Source organism: Rhea americana, unplaced genomic scaffold (genome assembly GCF_003343005.1).
Source record: "Rhea americana isolate MKP2758 unplaced genomic scaffold, rheAme1 scaffold_36, whole genome shotgun sequence".
NCBI classification, from domain to species: domain Eukaryota; kingdom Metazoa; phylum Chordata; class Aves; order Rheiformes; family Rheidae; genus Rhea; species Rhea americana.
The window spans coordinates 2403832-2418976 of NW_028186490.1; the positions used below are offsets into that span (position 1 = coordinate 2403832).

Below are 15145 nucleotides of genomic sequence, written 5' to 3' on the forward strand. Positions count from 1 at the left end.
CCATGGAAAAAGGTCTTCTCTCTTCAGAGCTTGAGTTTCTGGATTCAAGTTACTTCATGATGTCAGCTAGCTCTTTTTTTTGAGGGGGGAAGATTAAAAGTTTGATCTTCTAGCCTAAAGGTACTTTTTAAGTGTCCTGATTTGGAGGGGAGGAGAGAGGTAATTCTGAATATGCACAGCCTCATAGGTAGTGTTTACACATGGAGAAAAAGTTGTTACGTGCTTCAAATGATTTTGTGCATACTAATTAAGGCCTGCCTTAATGGGGGGAAGAGAATATTAGCAAGCGTGTTTCCATGGAGGAAACACCAGTATATCTTAAATAAAATAAAATAAAAACAAACAAAGAAAAAAAAAAAACTCCTAGGCCTCATGCTGGTTTCTGAAATAAGTGGTACTAGCAAAATGATTCTCTTAATATCACTGCCTCTATACTTCTGAAAAAACAAGTGGTGGTCTCCCCTGTGGTCATCCTGTGGTCCAAGCTAAGATCCAGCCTGTGGAGCAGGGTTGTGCTGGTGCTGTATTCTGGGAGGCCTTCACAGGCATGTTTGAGTTGTACCTAAGTGACATTTTGACCTAGAAACAAGAGCCTAGAGTTATGGAGAGAAAAGGAGAAAATATGGCACTACGGAAATAAGGCACTATCACTGGCCTCTGTAAAATAGCAAAAGTGATTCTGCACCACATCCTGCTCAGGCCAAACTAAATTGTATTTGATGTTGAAATTAGACTGAATTAACTATTCTTTCTTCTCACTAATTTTCATTGTAACTTAGCCAACTCTATTTTTGTTTTGCAGGATGCTAACAGCTATCAGGGATGTCACATCTGTTAGTGCATTGCACTGCTTTTATGAATGACTTTGCAAGGAGAGCGCTTTTGTTCCCCACTCCAGGGTAAACCAATACTTCAGCATATTCCAAGTGGAATTACTTGTTGATACAGGTTTTCCTGAAGAGGAAAGCAAACAGCACTTTCTAACCAAATAATTTTAATGAAAGTGCCAAAAAGTTCCTCCATCTATGAATAACAGAAGGTTGTAGCGCACTCAACTGAAACCTCTACCTCCCTGCTGCTTTCTTGCCTGCTAAAAATAGTTGTTTTGGCTAATGCAGAGGGACATACTAACTACTCATATGACAATCACAAGCAGTCAATCATGAGACTAGGAATACTCAGAAAAGCTTTTGCTCCAGTGCAGGCCATACTAAATAAGAAGAGGCAGTGGAGGCAGTGGGTTGCAATGGACCCTGCAAAACGTGGGCCTTACTGGAGCTCTGCTGACTGTTCCTGAGGCTCTCTTTCACTACAGCTTTAACACAAGACCAATGTCTGTTTCGGGCCAGCTGGCAGCATGATAAATCACTTGGGTTTCGTCTCCACACCAGCGCAGCAGAAATGCAGTGTGTCTCCTTGGGACTGTGGTTCTCAGGGCAGGGAAGCAGTCTGAGCAACTGCAAGGGCAACTGCGCTGCCACTGATGTGCATATACTGACTGAGAATGGATAGAAGCTTATATGCCAGAATTAACTTATTTTATCTAGGAAGAGTTGCCTGCGAGGCAGAGCTACACTAGTAGCTAAATCTGTAGACAGGCTCTGTCACTACCACGTCCACACGCGGCCGAGTTTGATTCAAGCCTGTGCTAGCTGGTATGGCTGATAGATGGTTTGCAACTCTTGTGACTTTTCATTTTGGCTTTTCATTGAGGATGTAGATTATATCATCTGATCACTACTCATATTTATACAAACAAATCCCTCCTCCACCTTCCCTGTGGCATGGGGAACTAACATCAAATCTGAGAAGAATCTGGTTTACCACAGCACAAGGAAAGTTGCCCCGTCTTCCTTGCAAGTCCGGCCAGTGCTTGCTCTGGTGAGTATGATGTCTATGAGAAACAGTAACTTGAATTTACCTTTTGCTACTAACTATAGGTTTTCACATTCAGTTTGGGTGTTCAAAGTCCAATGCCAACCAGTCAACAAACCAGTAAATGCTACCACGTTGGATATAGTGACAATGCATACCTAGAGTTGCACAAAGACTAAAGAGCCCTCTAAAAACTTGTTCAGCTCTTTTCCTGGGTCTTAAAAAAAAAAAAAAAAATCCTCATAGAGCACTAAATACTTGCACACGTTTTCAGCTTTTAAGAGGGATGGTGGTCTCTAGTATCTATGTGTGTAAGATGTGGGAGCCTAATGCTAGTGCAGTCACCGGGGCAGTAGGTAGCTGGAATGCAGATCCATGGTATCCCAAACTCCAACCTAACAGTGGAAGAACTGTGAGCATTTATCCTGAGACAGGTAAGAAAAATGTTGGTTTAGAAAGGAGGCTTCCTTATCTCTCTTGGCAAGAAATGGAGGGAGATCAATGACAATGCTGAGGAAGTGCACTGACAGGTGAATAAATGCACTGAAATTTTTGAGGGTGTTTATTGAAGTAGAATAAAGGTAGTTTGGGTTTCTTAATTGAGTGTCTTAAACATGTAATCTTAATTTTGAGTGACATGTAGTATTCTTGAAAGTTTTTTTTGCTTTTCAGATCTCTGAGGAGAATTCAGTTTTGTTTAAGGATTTCTGTATATTAATATTCCCACATAGAGGCAAAAAAAGACTTGGGAGGAAGGGCTGAGGTTGATTTCAATTCACATCTTTTTCTTGATTTCTTTTCCTCCTCCTTTCCCCCCACAACCACAAAAGTCTTGAAAAGCTTGTATGCATTATCCCTCTTTTAATCGCCTCCTCTGCGACATTGTCCTGCTAGATCTCTGCTAGACAGGAACAAACTTGTCAACTTGCTACAAAGCCAGGCTGGATAACTGGGGACTAACACCCTACTAAGATGCAGAAGCCTAAAACATAGTCTGGCTGCCAAGACTGCTGAGTTTTCCAGGGTGGGCCTATGGGCAATCTTGAGGGAGAAGAATGTGGTTCGTGGTCTCTGTGAGGCTGAAGATCCCTTCTGGCACCAGCCTCATATTCTGCAGCATCCTTCTGGCTGCTTGCGTAAAGGCCAAAGGTAAAAGATCTTTAGGAGGCTGGGATTTTTCTGCCAGAAGCTGATTAATGGACAACAGCCGGACAGCAGCCTAAAATAACAGCTGGAGCTCCAGCATCCTGCCAGAAGTATGCTTGTGCATTAAGATTACTGAGCACTGGCTTTTTCATTTGAACATCTGTATTCTGCTCTGAAGACCTGAAAGCACACTAGAAATTTTTCCTCCTAGAAGATGAAAGCAAAGAAGTAGCACTAGGCATGACAAAGATGCCAATGGATTTAATCAAACAAACTTGTTGTACTCCATCTGGCTGCTCAACCAGCTTATTTAAAACAGCTTGAGTATCTTCAAATCATAGCCTGTAACACAAGTCCCCTGAGCAGTAAGAAATCAGGACTGCAGTCGAAGAAAATTACCCACTTGCGGTAAAACTGCTTGCTCGTGCTTGCAATGAACACCTGGGTAAAGCTAAAAGTGAAGGAAAAGAACGAAGGCAACTTTGTATGCAATTGTTCTTGGTCCCACATATCTAGTCATCTATATAAAGCAGGTCACAAAAACCTTAAAAGCTGCTGGCACTGCCCAGTCAGTCATAGAGGCATGGAGCAAGCAAGATTACATATTGCTTGGTATATTGTATACAGCAGAGAAAAGTCAGTCACTAGCCCCGTGGGAGCTGAGAGGAGGAGGAAGAGTACATCAGAAAGCATCTGCAGTGTCACTTCATACTTCTTTAACTGCGGTCATGAGAAAACCAGTGAGTATTTTGAAAATGGTGCTGGAAACATGAAAGCCTGGGGACAGACTTTACGCGTCACTAGAGTGGCCATGGCTCGCAGAGAGCCCCTACGAGGGATCTCACAAGTCATACACAGTGGGACCTGGGCCTTACCTGCACTTGGTGCAGGTAATCTTCTGCTGTATTGAAAAATGTAGTAGCCATATGACTGCCTAAAGCTCAGAAGCCCATCATAGCCCATCATCACAGAATCGGTCATCCTCAATTTTGTTTGTTGATATGTAACCTGAAACTGCAGTTTTACTAGCTCAAGGATCTTTATTTTATGTGTGTGTGTGTGGGGTGTTAGGTTTTCTTTACTGCTGTTTCCCAACCTGAGATGCTCTTAAGCTTGGATTTCAGAGGGTTGAGTTTTCAGAAGGCCACTTCCTCTTCCCTCTCTGACTTAAAAGTTTGGAAAAAAAAAAAAAAAAAAAAAACACTAGTTGTTATTGCACAGGTACATCTTGTTTGGTGAATTTCACATGTTTCTGAAACACAGGTGTTTCCATTTACTGCTTTTGGATGAATTTTCAGTGATGTCCTAACCTGGATGACCTGGCTGAGGTGTGTTAGGCTGCTGTTTGATGGAGCTGTTTCCTGAGACCAAAGAGGACAGAAATCTCAGCATATGAACAGTTTGTAAGTTTTATCTTTGTGATTCTGCACCATTTTCTTAGTGTATAATAAATCTTCCCTGATTATCATCTGATCTAATTACAGCTTTTCTTTTATGAATACCTAATCTTCCTTAGTGAATGAAACGAACATATTGAAGGATGATTTTTAGGTATCTATTATTTTAGTACATCAGAAACGCAGGATTGCAAACACAACCATGAGACTTCCTGCGTAGTTAAGTCCTTGTTACTGCTGCTATTTACAACTTGGTGCAGTATAATCTTTAATCTCTGAACAAGTAAATATATTCTGTTTGTAGGCGTATATGTAAGTTATTCTAACTAGTAACTTTCAACTTCATTCAAAAAGAGCTTCAAATTTTATCCTTATTATCAGGGGAAATAGTTCACTGTGTTGAGAGAGAAAGTACAGCAATTCAAGCCTGATTCAGAAGTATAATTATTCTGGGTTGGTTGAATCTCCAAGACTGCCTGTAAGAAGAGCTAAAGAAAAAGACATTTTCCTAATCCTTTCCACAGGTAAGTCTGGAGTCTGATAACTAATAGTAGTTTGGCCCTTTGAACTGAAAATGAAAGATACATGAGAAGACAGGTTCATTGCAAATGCACAGCAAGAAGGAAAACTTCTGAAATGTTCTGTTAGGTATCTAGTAACTGAAGCATCAAAAACTTTTCTTCTTACCCATTTCATGGGTCCTGTAGGACCCAAGTCTGAGGGTCCTTTCAGCCCTTTGTGAAAGGACCTTGCCATAGAGGAGGAGCATAATACTGCAAACCTCCACGTCATTTAGGAAGTGTTAGCTGATAATACATTTGTAGGCAACCAGTATAAAACAGTGTGGTTTCAAATATGTCCTGGTATTTTTCTAAAATGGGGGAAGTTATTTCAGTGAAAAGATTTAATTTGTTTCAAGACCACTTTTTTTAGTACATGCATAAACTTACAATATGTATTGTGTACTTAATTTTTAATCAAAATGCAGCTGGGATCATGGAGTTTAAATGTATATATAAAATAGTGTACTTTAATTTTATTTTTCAATTATGTTATATAAACAAGGCCTTCAGAATGTCATAAATGCAATCATCCATTGCCTATCTCAGGAAAACTGTTGTGGTGCATTAAAAAAATAACATGATTTAATCAGCTGATGAAGTGATTTACAGGACTTGTTCACATGGATAAATTTCCTGTCCTCCTGATTTGCATAGGAAACAGGTTTGAATTCTGAAGCAAGCTGGTTTCTTGGAAGGTGTAATAATAGAAAGTCACATGTATTTTCCATTTTGAATGAAAAATTCCTCTATAAAAGTTAAATTGGATCTTTATAGTGATTAACACAACCAGCACAGATCTAACTGGAGACTTCTGTTGAATCAAAGAACTTTACCCAAGAATACATATTTATACCTTTGTTTTCTAGCTTAAGAAAAGGAGAGGAAAGGAACAGAAAGAAGACATTTGCTAAGGTGTGAAGTAGCATTTCAGCCAATTCCTTCAGGTACAAATTGTATACTGGGAGAAAGGCATCTAACACAATATAGTTAATCTACCATAACCGACTAGTTTTAAGTAACCAACGATTTCTACCTAGCAGAATTTTCTCTTTTCTGGGCATCTCTATTGTCATGTACACAAATTAGAAAATGACTGCAAAATAAAGTTTTGTTGGTCAAATATAATTTTATAGAAAGAAATAGAAATTACAGAAAGTAAACTCGTAGCTGATTAGATGGTAATGCCTAAAATAATAAAAACTGAACTCAACATACAATGTTGTTTATGAAGGAAATTAATGGGAAAAGAATTAAGAAGAAAAAATCAGGCAAATTAATGCAAAATCTACTTGCAGGCTTGTTTCAAAGGCAAGCTTCTAGCATTATTCTGTACTTACTCCAGGTGGTTATTTCTGATCCCCAAATCTATCCTTAAAATAGAAACCCTTCACATCCAATCCAATCAATCACATATGCCAGGAGAACTGGGGAATAATGTTTAACTGCTATCAGAATGTCTTCTCTTTTATTTAACTTAAATTCCAACAGAAATAGTTGGTTGCTTTCTGTGTATGAGTTCTGTAGATCTTTGAATTACTCGCTTCACTTGGTCTTAATCAAAGTCTAATGTGAGTGTAGCTTTTTAATGAAATAGAGCATCAGTGCCGCTGTAGGAGAGCGATGTAAAGGCAGTGGAAGGATCAGGGTTCACCCGCGTGGGTGTTGAAGAGCTGCAGGCTGGGACCACGTGCACACGTGTGGTCCACCAAACCCCACCCAGCACCTTGCCATCTTGGACCTGTGCCCCATGCTGATTTCTCCCTGTCCCAGGCGGAGTGCCAAAGTTAGAGAGACGTGCTTTTGTGCCACAGCTGGGGCTTTCTTCCCACGGCAGGAGCTCGTCCTCACAGGGCCATGCTAGTAGGTGCTACAGCCTCTCTGACACCGGCTAAATGTCGATGCCCTTGCCTGGATGCTTACCCACCTTCCCAGCCCAGGAGCCCGGCAAGCTGATGCTCAGTAGACGAGGAGGTCTGCAGCAGTCAGGATTTTTCTCCTGCTAGGTGTCCTCCGCTGGGTCTCCCAGCTGAGGACCAGCTCCTACCACAGGAGCTGTCTAAGAATGGTTGGAGCGCTTTTGAAGACAGACAGTTCCTTGCATGCTGTCACAGGATAGCATCAGCCATTGTCACTGACAGCACCCGTGGCACCAGGACACATCATTATTTCTTGCAGAATTATGAGAATCTTTTTTTTTTCTTTTTGTCCAGACCTTTTATTTTTCATCCAGACCTTTTCCTTGTAATTGAGGCTCTAAATGTACTTATTGCCTTAGCGTGAGTTGAATTCCTCTTGTATCTTATCATTCTACTCCATGATATCAAAGAGGAGACTATCCACCACCTTGACTTTTATTTTCAAGTTTTTAAGTTCACTTTTTATTTTCTGCCTTCCTAGTTTCACATCGGGGGCAATCTCTTCCTTCTGAAAGGCTTCTGAAAGGAATTTGGCCTGCTGAGATTTCTGACAGGTTGTTACCATCTGAGCATCCGGAGATCTCAGTTCACCAACTTGTCAAAACTGTTTTCAGTCTCCAGATTCTTGATAGCATTTTCCCCACCTTTAACTTTGTCTTTCTATTTTCAGGCAATTGAAGTCACTAGATCTTGTCAAACATTGTTTTTAAGTAAGCTGTTTGCTGGTAAAGGCCTACAAGCTGGTGATGGTCAGTTATGTCAAATTTATAATGTGACTTTCTGATGAAGACTTTAACAGTTCTCCCTACTGAGATTTGGCCCTAACCGTTGGGGCCGTATTACCATCCCTCTGATAGTGAATTTGCCAATTTTTCTAATGCAAGCAAAAAAAAAAAATTCATTTTTCTTTGACCAATATTTAGACTTGATTCTTACAATTCACCTTCAAAAGACAAATGAAAACTTCACTTGGGAAGAAAGTTACTTTTAAAATGTCCATTAATTAAATTGTAATATATCAGTTACCTCTATCAATTTCTCAAGACTCTTTGGATCTCTGTTACCTAGCTGAAGTACCTTCTAGGTATTTATTATAAAAATAAAACCAAATTTAACAAAACAGAGGGGAAGTCTGGTCTAGATAGACAAAAATCTTTATGCATTTTTTTTATCATAAGTAGCTGATATGGTCAGCATCTCTAAATCATGTTATATCGTGAAGCAAATAGGTGGTAATAATAAAGACCATATAACAGGAAGTATTGTTTAATAGGCTCTTGGCCTAGAATTACTCTTTCCATTTAGAAAGTATATCATGGAGCTTTAAAATAATACTAATAGAGCACTGCTCCAAGAACATATTAACTTTCTCTATGCTTTTAAAATAAATGTTTAAATGATTATCAGCCAGACATGCTCTATTTTGTAGTTTTTTGTTAAATTCTATTTGTTAAGGTTGCATTTGCTGTCTGAATCGCATGAGCTACATGTAAACCTGGAGACTGACTTCCTGCTGAGTCCAGAGACTCCTCTTGGGAATAAAAACATCCTTTTAGAAACTTACCTCTACATGACAAGAATGGAGCAAAGGAGCACTTCTCTCCCTGAAAGACTATTTTCTTATGATCAATGAACCAAGGGTTATTTCTCTTTATCTATGTCCTGGCTAGCTTTTTAATATTAATGTTTATGACTTCCTTAATCTGTTGCTGGGTTAATTGAATTGTTGGCCTGTGTCCTGCAGTGAATATCCATCAAATGATCTAGGCCTATTTGGCTGGTAATGCTCAGTGAGATTATTTTTAAGAAATATGTATTTTGTGGATCATTACTTGCAGGGCTTTGTAGCTGCTCTAAAGACTCAGCTTTGGTTCTAGTAGTAATTGACATTGATGGAGCAAGTGACATTGAATTTCTCCACAGCCTGCGCAAGTGAATCCATCTGCAAACACACATCATCCATTTTCTCACATACAGCCAGTCAGTGATTTTTAGCAATGATTTCTCATACTTAGTTTTATACCATGTGACACATCTGACTAATGCAAGATAACTCTTTGAAACAAAGTTCCTGTCCACTTAGCATTCCATGCCATGGGGACAATAACATGGCCATTAAAATATTTCTTCATATTGTCCTAGGTAGATTGTATGCATACTGCTTAGACTGGCTTGGAAATCACAGTTTTTAACAGAGAAGCATCCACATCCAAGGGCTTTTTTCCTATTCCTCCATGGAAATCCAAACTGGCAAAATTTGTCTTTCCTAAATCTTACCATACACTATGCTTTTGAATCATAGTTACTTATGCAATGACTTTTTCTGGGTGCTTGGGCAACGAATATGTGAAGTGTGTGCTGGGTAAATTTCAGTTTTCAGTTTGTGTATGTGAATACTTAACCTGAAGTATTCATGTGCCTATTTAACCCCAAGCATCAGTTGTAAAAGACAGGGTCCTCTAGTTTGGTAAACACTTCTAAGAAAGATGTTGCTCTTGTTTTATTTATTTTTTTACTGTAATGGAATCTGCACTGAAAATGATGAGCCAATGACAGGATCCAAGCATCGGCATTAATGTGGCGTGTGCTCGTGGATGCCCAGACTATCCAGATTAGTTTACCACTGAGAAATACCATGTGTTCTGTCTACTTCCAGCTCAAAGAGATGGAGCTTTCTGGGGCTCTAATAAAACAGTTATGCCCATTTGTCCAGTTTCTGGTATCCTTAAATTCTTCAGTGTTGTTCTAATATTTGTCTTTATGCTTTATTTTTCTACAAGTTGCTCAGCATTTGTGTTATAAATGCTGGGTAAGCATTTTAAAGCAAACAGGCAGCAGTGCCAAACTCTTCTATCTAAACTATAATGTGGAATAATTTTTTAAACGCCTGCATTCTGAGAATGCAGCTCCCCTGCTCTCGGACTCTGTTGTAGGTATGCCTAGACACATCTTCCTCCCAAACAGAAAGAAAAGGGGACAACTAAGAAGTTTTTTTAGTGTTATTCATGGTTTCTCTTGGTGGTTTTGTTATATACAAACAATATTGCCTCTTTAGACTGAGCGTCTACATTTATCGAAGCTAGCTTGTTGCCTCTGAATGTGGCGGATTTTTATCTGTGTTAGTTTTGTAAGCAACATCTTATCTGTCTTTCAATTACATGCCCTGTTAATTTTACACCTGAATGTGTAAGCATTTCAATGCAACATATGAAAAAAAATGCAGCTGTGTAATGGTTGGAAAGCAGGACAAACATTTTCAACATTCACCTTGCACTGGGCTTCACAAAAGAGATCACTATCATTATTCCCTTTTTTCAGAAGAGCAAAGGGTCTTGAAGAGAAATGAAATTATTTGCTGCAGTTAAACCAGTAATAAAACCCAGACTTCTTTGTCCTTCTGCCCTATTTCTGGTACATTTCATTATCACCTTGCGTTAGTACTTACTCGTGCACCCACCTTTCTTGCCTTTAACTTCTACGCACTTTTCTCTTCTCCACTCCTCTGCATCAGAGGCAGATGGCTTTTTGCTCTCCTGAAGGGCCATCTGTAGAGACTTTCTGTTCTGCTCCTCAAGATCACAGTCAGATTTAGCATCTGATTTTTTACAATCATATCAGACATCTCACCTCACTTCTTCAGCTGTGGGATGAAGTAGGCACAGTCGCTCTTGGGTGATGGCTTAGACTAATGGCATTAAATGCAGAGACTGAGCGTGCTCCATCAATAAACCCTTTGAAGAAATCAGTTGCCAAACTGTAACATGTAACTGAACATCCTTCCGAAGCTTCAAGATTGAACAGGTGACTTTGACTAGAGAGCAAATGGCTAGTCTTTCTAGGTGAAGTCTGAAGCACCTGTTTCAAAATGAAAAGCATAGAATCTTCTCAGTTAAATCACTGTAAGAAGAATTTCAATTGAGTAAACAGTATTTTTCCCATATAAAGCACTGAACATTTAATTAAAACTTTTGACAAAACATTCAAACTGACACAAATTGCTGGACTAGACCCTCCACTCAGCACAAATAAAAAGTAGTTGTAATTTATATTTTATTAAAATACAACATGTTACTGGGGGCTGTTAGGCAAACCGAACAGTAGGAGTCACTGTTAACTCTGCTGCACTAAGACCTGCGTTGAACAGCTGTCAGCTACTTAGAAGAACATACATACACATTGTCAAATTTCTGTAAAAGAGGAAAAACCTGGAGTTGTCATGGAGAATCTGGGAATCTTGTGGAGCTAGAGAAGGTTACCTAGCAGGTTCTTTTTTTGTGTGTGTATGTGTTCTAATATCTTACATTTAGATAAAAATGTAGAGCACTGAGGGACTGAAAAATCCACCTATGTTGGCATAAATTGCTCACTTAGCACAGGCCCATGCCACATGAGGATATGGTGTATGCAGCTTTCCAAGAAAATCATGCAGGTGGAATAGGTTTTCCTTCAGTTTTGTATTTGGTAACACAAGAATTGGCAAAACAAACCTGTAAGTAAGTCACCTCTCATAGACTTTCCAACAGATTTGTTCTATCATCAAGATAAGCCTTTTCTCTCGGATAATGAGCTGTGTCGGATTGCGGATTGCTCCGGTGTAACTGTAGCTGCTCACAGATCAATCAGCTTTATGTGACCTCTGTTTCCATTGCCTGTTTCCCTGTGGGATTTGCTGCCCAGTCATAAACCTTGATAAAAGTTCATTAGCAAGTTCAGCTCTAATCTCCAAATGCTATTACTATATGTAATAGGATGTATAGTTACAAAAAGTAAGAATCTTCTATGGTATACGGATGATTTAAATGGCTAAGTGTAATGATGTATTAGAGATGTGGTCTAAATATAGGACTGAGAAGCAAGAAATTCTATGCTTTGGTGCTGTCTTTGATTCCAGCTTTCTATATGGTATAAAATGGAGAAAAACATTTTTGTGCGATACCAAACACAAATGTTTGCGAAGCAAGCAGTAGCAGAGTCAGGGAATAGAAAGCTTGATCAGAAACGAAAGGAGAAATGTTAACAGCACAGCAGAAATGAGTAGCTGGCCTCACAATTACTTCAGGTGACAACTGCTGCACCAGTCGATCAACTCTATTGCTCCACTTAGGCGATTCAGGAACACTGGACATCTCTCTCTGGGTTTTTCAATGAGTTTTACAAGAATGGTTGTGTTTCACTTACAAATAAGCATTTAATTATTTGAAAGCCCTTACTGGATGCTGTGATAATATCCTAATCTTTTTATGCAAAAAAACCCCTCCACTTGCCCCTCCCTTTCCAGGAAGTATCCCCTCCATAGAATGAAGCCTATTTACTCATTTTAAGGTGTTAAAAAGCCTGATAGCTTGCAGGTCTATCAAGTAGTTGTACCTAGCTTTGTTAGAAAGTTGTTTTTTTCCTTGAGCTACAGGAGGTAAAAAATCCAGAGGAAATGGAAACTGCAGCAAAAAGAAAGAGAAAGGAAAAGAATTTGCGATCAACCAAAGACAAATCCAAATCCAAAAGAAGGAATAAGTATAGGCTCCTTTGCACGGGTTGGTTTCTGTTTGAGTTTCTCCTTTCTCTTTAAGAGGTCTTTTCCCTCATCTTTCTTATTGTTTTATTTGGGGATATGATAGTTTAAGATTGAGCATGTACTAGAAGAGCGCATAATATTTCCACAGGCTCTAACAACAAAGACTAGATTTCAGTTTGCTTTCGGTGTAGAGCTGAGGGTAATCACCTTTGATGAACTAGGTGGGTGCAAGGAGCTCTGTGTCTCCATTAACCTCAACAGAGCCTGCGAATGATTTGGTTCTTTTATTGACTTCCCAATGTTGCCTTCTGCTTGCCTTCTCAGCTCTAAAATTGCAATATTTGTAATATTTAGTGGTGCCCTTCTGAAGTTAGGGATTATGTAAGTATGAATTTGCGCAGCTTATTTAAGGGTGAAGACTTCTGTGTGGGTTGTTTTAAGCATACTTAAAAGTTAACTTAAACTTCATCCTGTTTGTTTAAGCTGAACTGAAGTAAGGCTACTTAAAACTGTTGGGCAAAAAAAATTACAAGGCATCAAGCGTGTGGTGGATGAGCCGTTAAAGAATCCTGAAAGCGTAGGCCCTTCCTGGTTCCCCTCTTAGGGCTTTTCAGATGCCTAGTTTAAATGAGAGTGGTTGCATATGAAACAAAAAGTGTAGTCAGCCTAGTACGACTGCCAATGAATGCCTATGTAAGAGTGTAAGAAGAGGGTGAGCTGAAATGACATCTCTATTTGCACTTCAGTGATTTTTCTGACTTGGGAGAGGTCATACGGCAGTGTGTAATGGCTCAGCAGACTTGTAGTAAGTAATCCTTGAAAGATTTCTCTTCCACAAACTTGTCTAGCCTCTCCTGGAGCCTGTGCAAATGTTTAACATCTTGTGGCAAGGAATGCCACAGCTTAACTCTTCTTCGGTGGGTGATTACCTGCTTTGCTGGAACGTGCTCCCTGCTAGCTTCAGCTATTTTTCACCCTCTCCCTTCTGCTTATACCTCTACAGTCTATTTCATACCCCCTCAGTCAATTCATTTCTGAAATGAAAAGTTCCAGTTTACATAGTTGTTCATTTTAATGCTTTCTTTAAGGTCTCTTGTCTGCTCGACTTCTAATGTCTGATAGTTTATATCTTGAGGGTAGAGCAAATAACTTCAGGCTTGAGTTAGAATTGAACATAAACTTATCTAAGGTGTTTGACTGGAAACTGGTGCGGAACTCCAGTCACTTGCTCTCTTTTTGTTGGTTACATGTTCCTTTTTCAAGCAATTGTGATAGATGGATAGATAAGTAGCTCTTGGAAGTTTACTACAAGAACATACTACAGGACTTTTTTTTTCTTACCTCCAAGTGACACCAGTAAACTGTATGATTCAGACATCAGTCATGCATACTCGTGCCTGTATTCAATCAAAGAGGTGACAGTGAAATTGCAAGTGGGAGGAAATGGCTGAACGGCTCAGACAAGTGCAGTATTTGTTTCAGAGTGGAAACATTTAGAGAAGGTGCACATGCATAAGGTGTGTGCTGTGCTGAATGTTACCAGGAGAAAGTGGCCCAGGCCCTGAGGCAAAAGCTAAGAAGAAAGGTCCAGAGTAATTTTGATGGATTGCTATTGTAGGCCTGAAGACCTGGTTCTCTGAGGTTTTGAGAACGTGCTCTAAGAAATAAGGGATCAGCGTAAGCCTGAGGAATGGGTAGAGTTAGACTGAAAAGGAAAGGGAGATAGAAATTTTATCTGTGGAAGCCAAGCATGTCAGTATAGAGGCCTGAGGAATGGGTAGAGTTAGACTGAAAAGGAAAGGGAGATAGAAATTTTATCTGCGGAAGCCAAGCATGTCAGTATAGAGACGTTTATGCACTGTTGTACAGATCATGTCTGCACTTTGTTCCAGAAAAAGAAGTGATTCATTACTTCTCTCTCAGGGTGGGGCAGTCAGTGCTTTCCTGGATTGCTAAAAATGAAGCCAAACAATGACTGAAATTTTACTCTTAAAAAAGGGGGGGGGGGGGGGGCGCTGACATCTTTTAAGTCTTTATTCCGGATGGATTTTTATAATGGGTATGAATAATAAATGCACAACTTATGCCCACAATCCATCTTTACTTAATTAGATCTCTATTTACTGCAAATCTACATTCCAATGCACAGTAAGATATACTAGTTTCTGTCTTCTTTTATTGCTATTTATGCTTTCAGCATATAGTTTCCTTCTTAATTCATCAATGCACATTCTTGTGCAGAATGCCAAGCTCTCCCATTTAAAAATACCAAAATTAAATGTGTTAACCTGTTGGGTCTTCTGTTGTGAAAGTACTGGACCAGCGCAATAACAAACCATAGATGGTTGCTTATCTTTTGATATAGCTGATAGATACTGGCTGGCATCATCTGGGGCCTTACTGGCAAATTGTGGAGCGCTTGTTTCTAGTAAGTTGGAAAGTTACTGTTGTACCATGTATTCTGGAAAACCTCTGATCTTTAATAATACATTTTTAATACTACGCAGATATGATTGCTATTTGTAAATCTTTTTTTACTCTGAGAAATTTTGACCATGTCCGAATCCAACTAAGCAGGGTCGAACCAGACGCTTTAAAGATGCCTCTACCAGAGTCTCCCGGCCTAGCGACGACGTGCAGTAGCAGCCGTCTGACCGTTTCCTCCCCCGCCTAACGGCGCCTCCCGCGGCTGCCGCTGCCCCTCGACTTGCGCGGTGGGACCCGCCCCGCCGCCGC

The 15145-nt window shown here is 39.7% G+C and overlaps 1 long non-coding RNA gene across 1 annotated transcript; it reads left to right on the plus strand.

The window, feature by feature from the left end:
• Positions 1-3590: 3590 nt before the first annotated feature.
• On the plus strand, positions 3591-4494 carry LOC146591779 (uncharacterized). The gene is made up of 2 exons (XR_014896728.1): positions 3591-3761; positions 4320-4494. It is a non-coding gene; the product is annotated as an uncharacterized LOC146591779 (long non-coding RNA).
• Positions 4495-15145: the final 10651 nt, after the last annotated feature.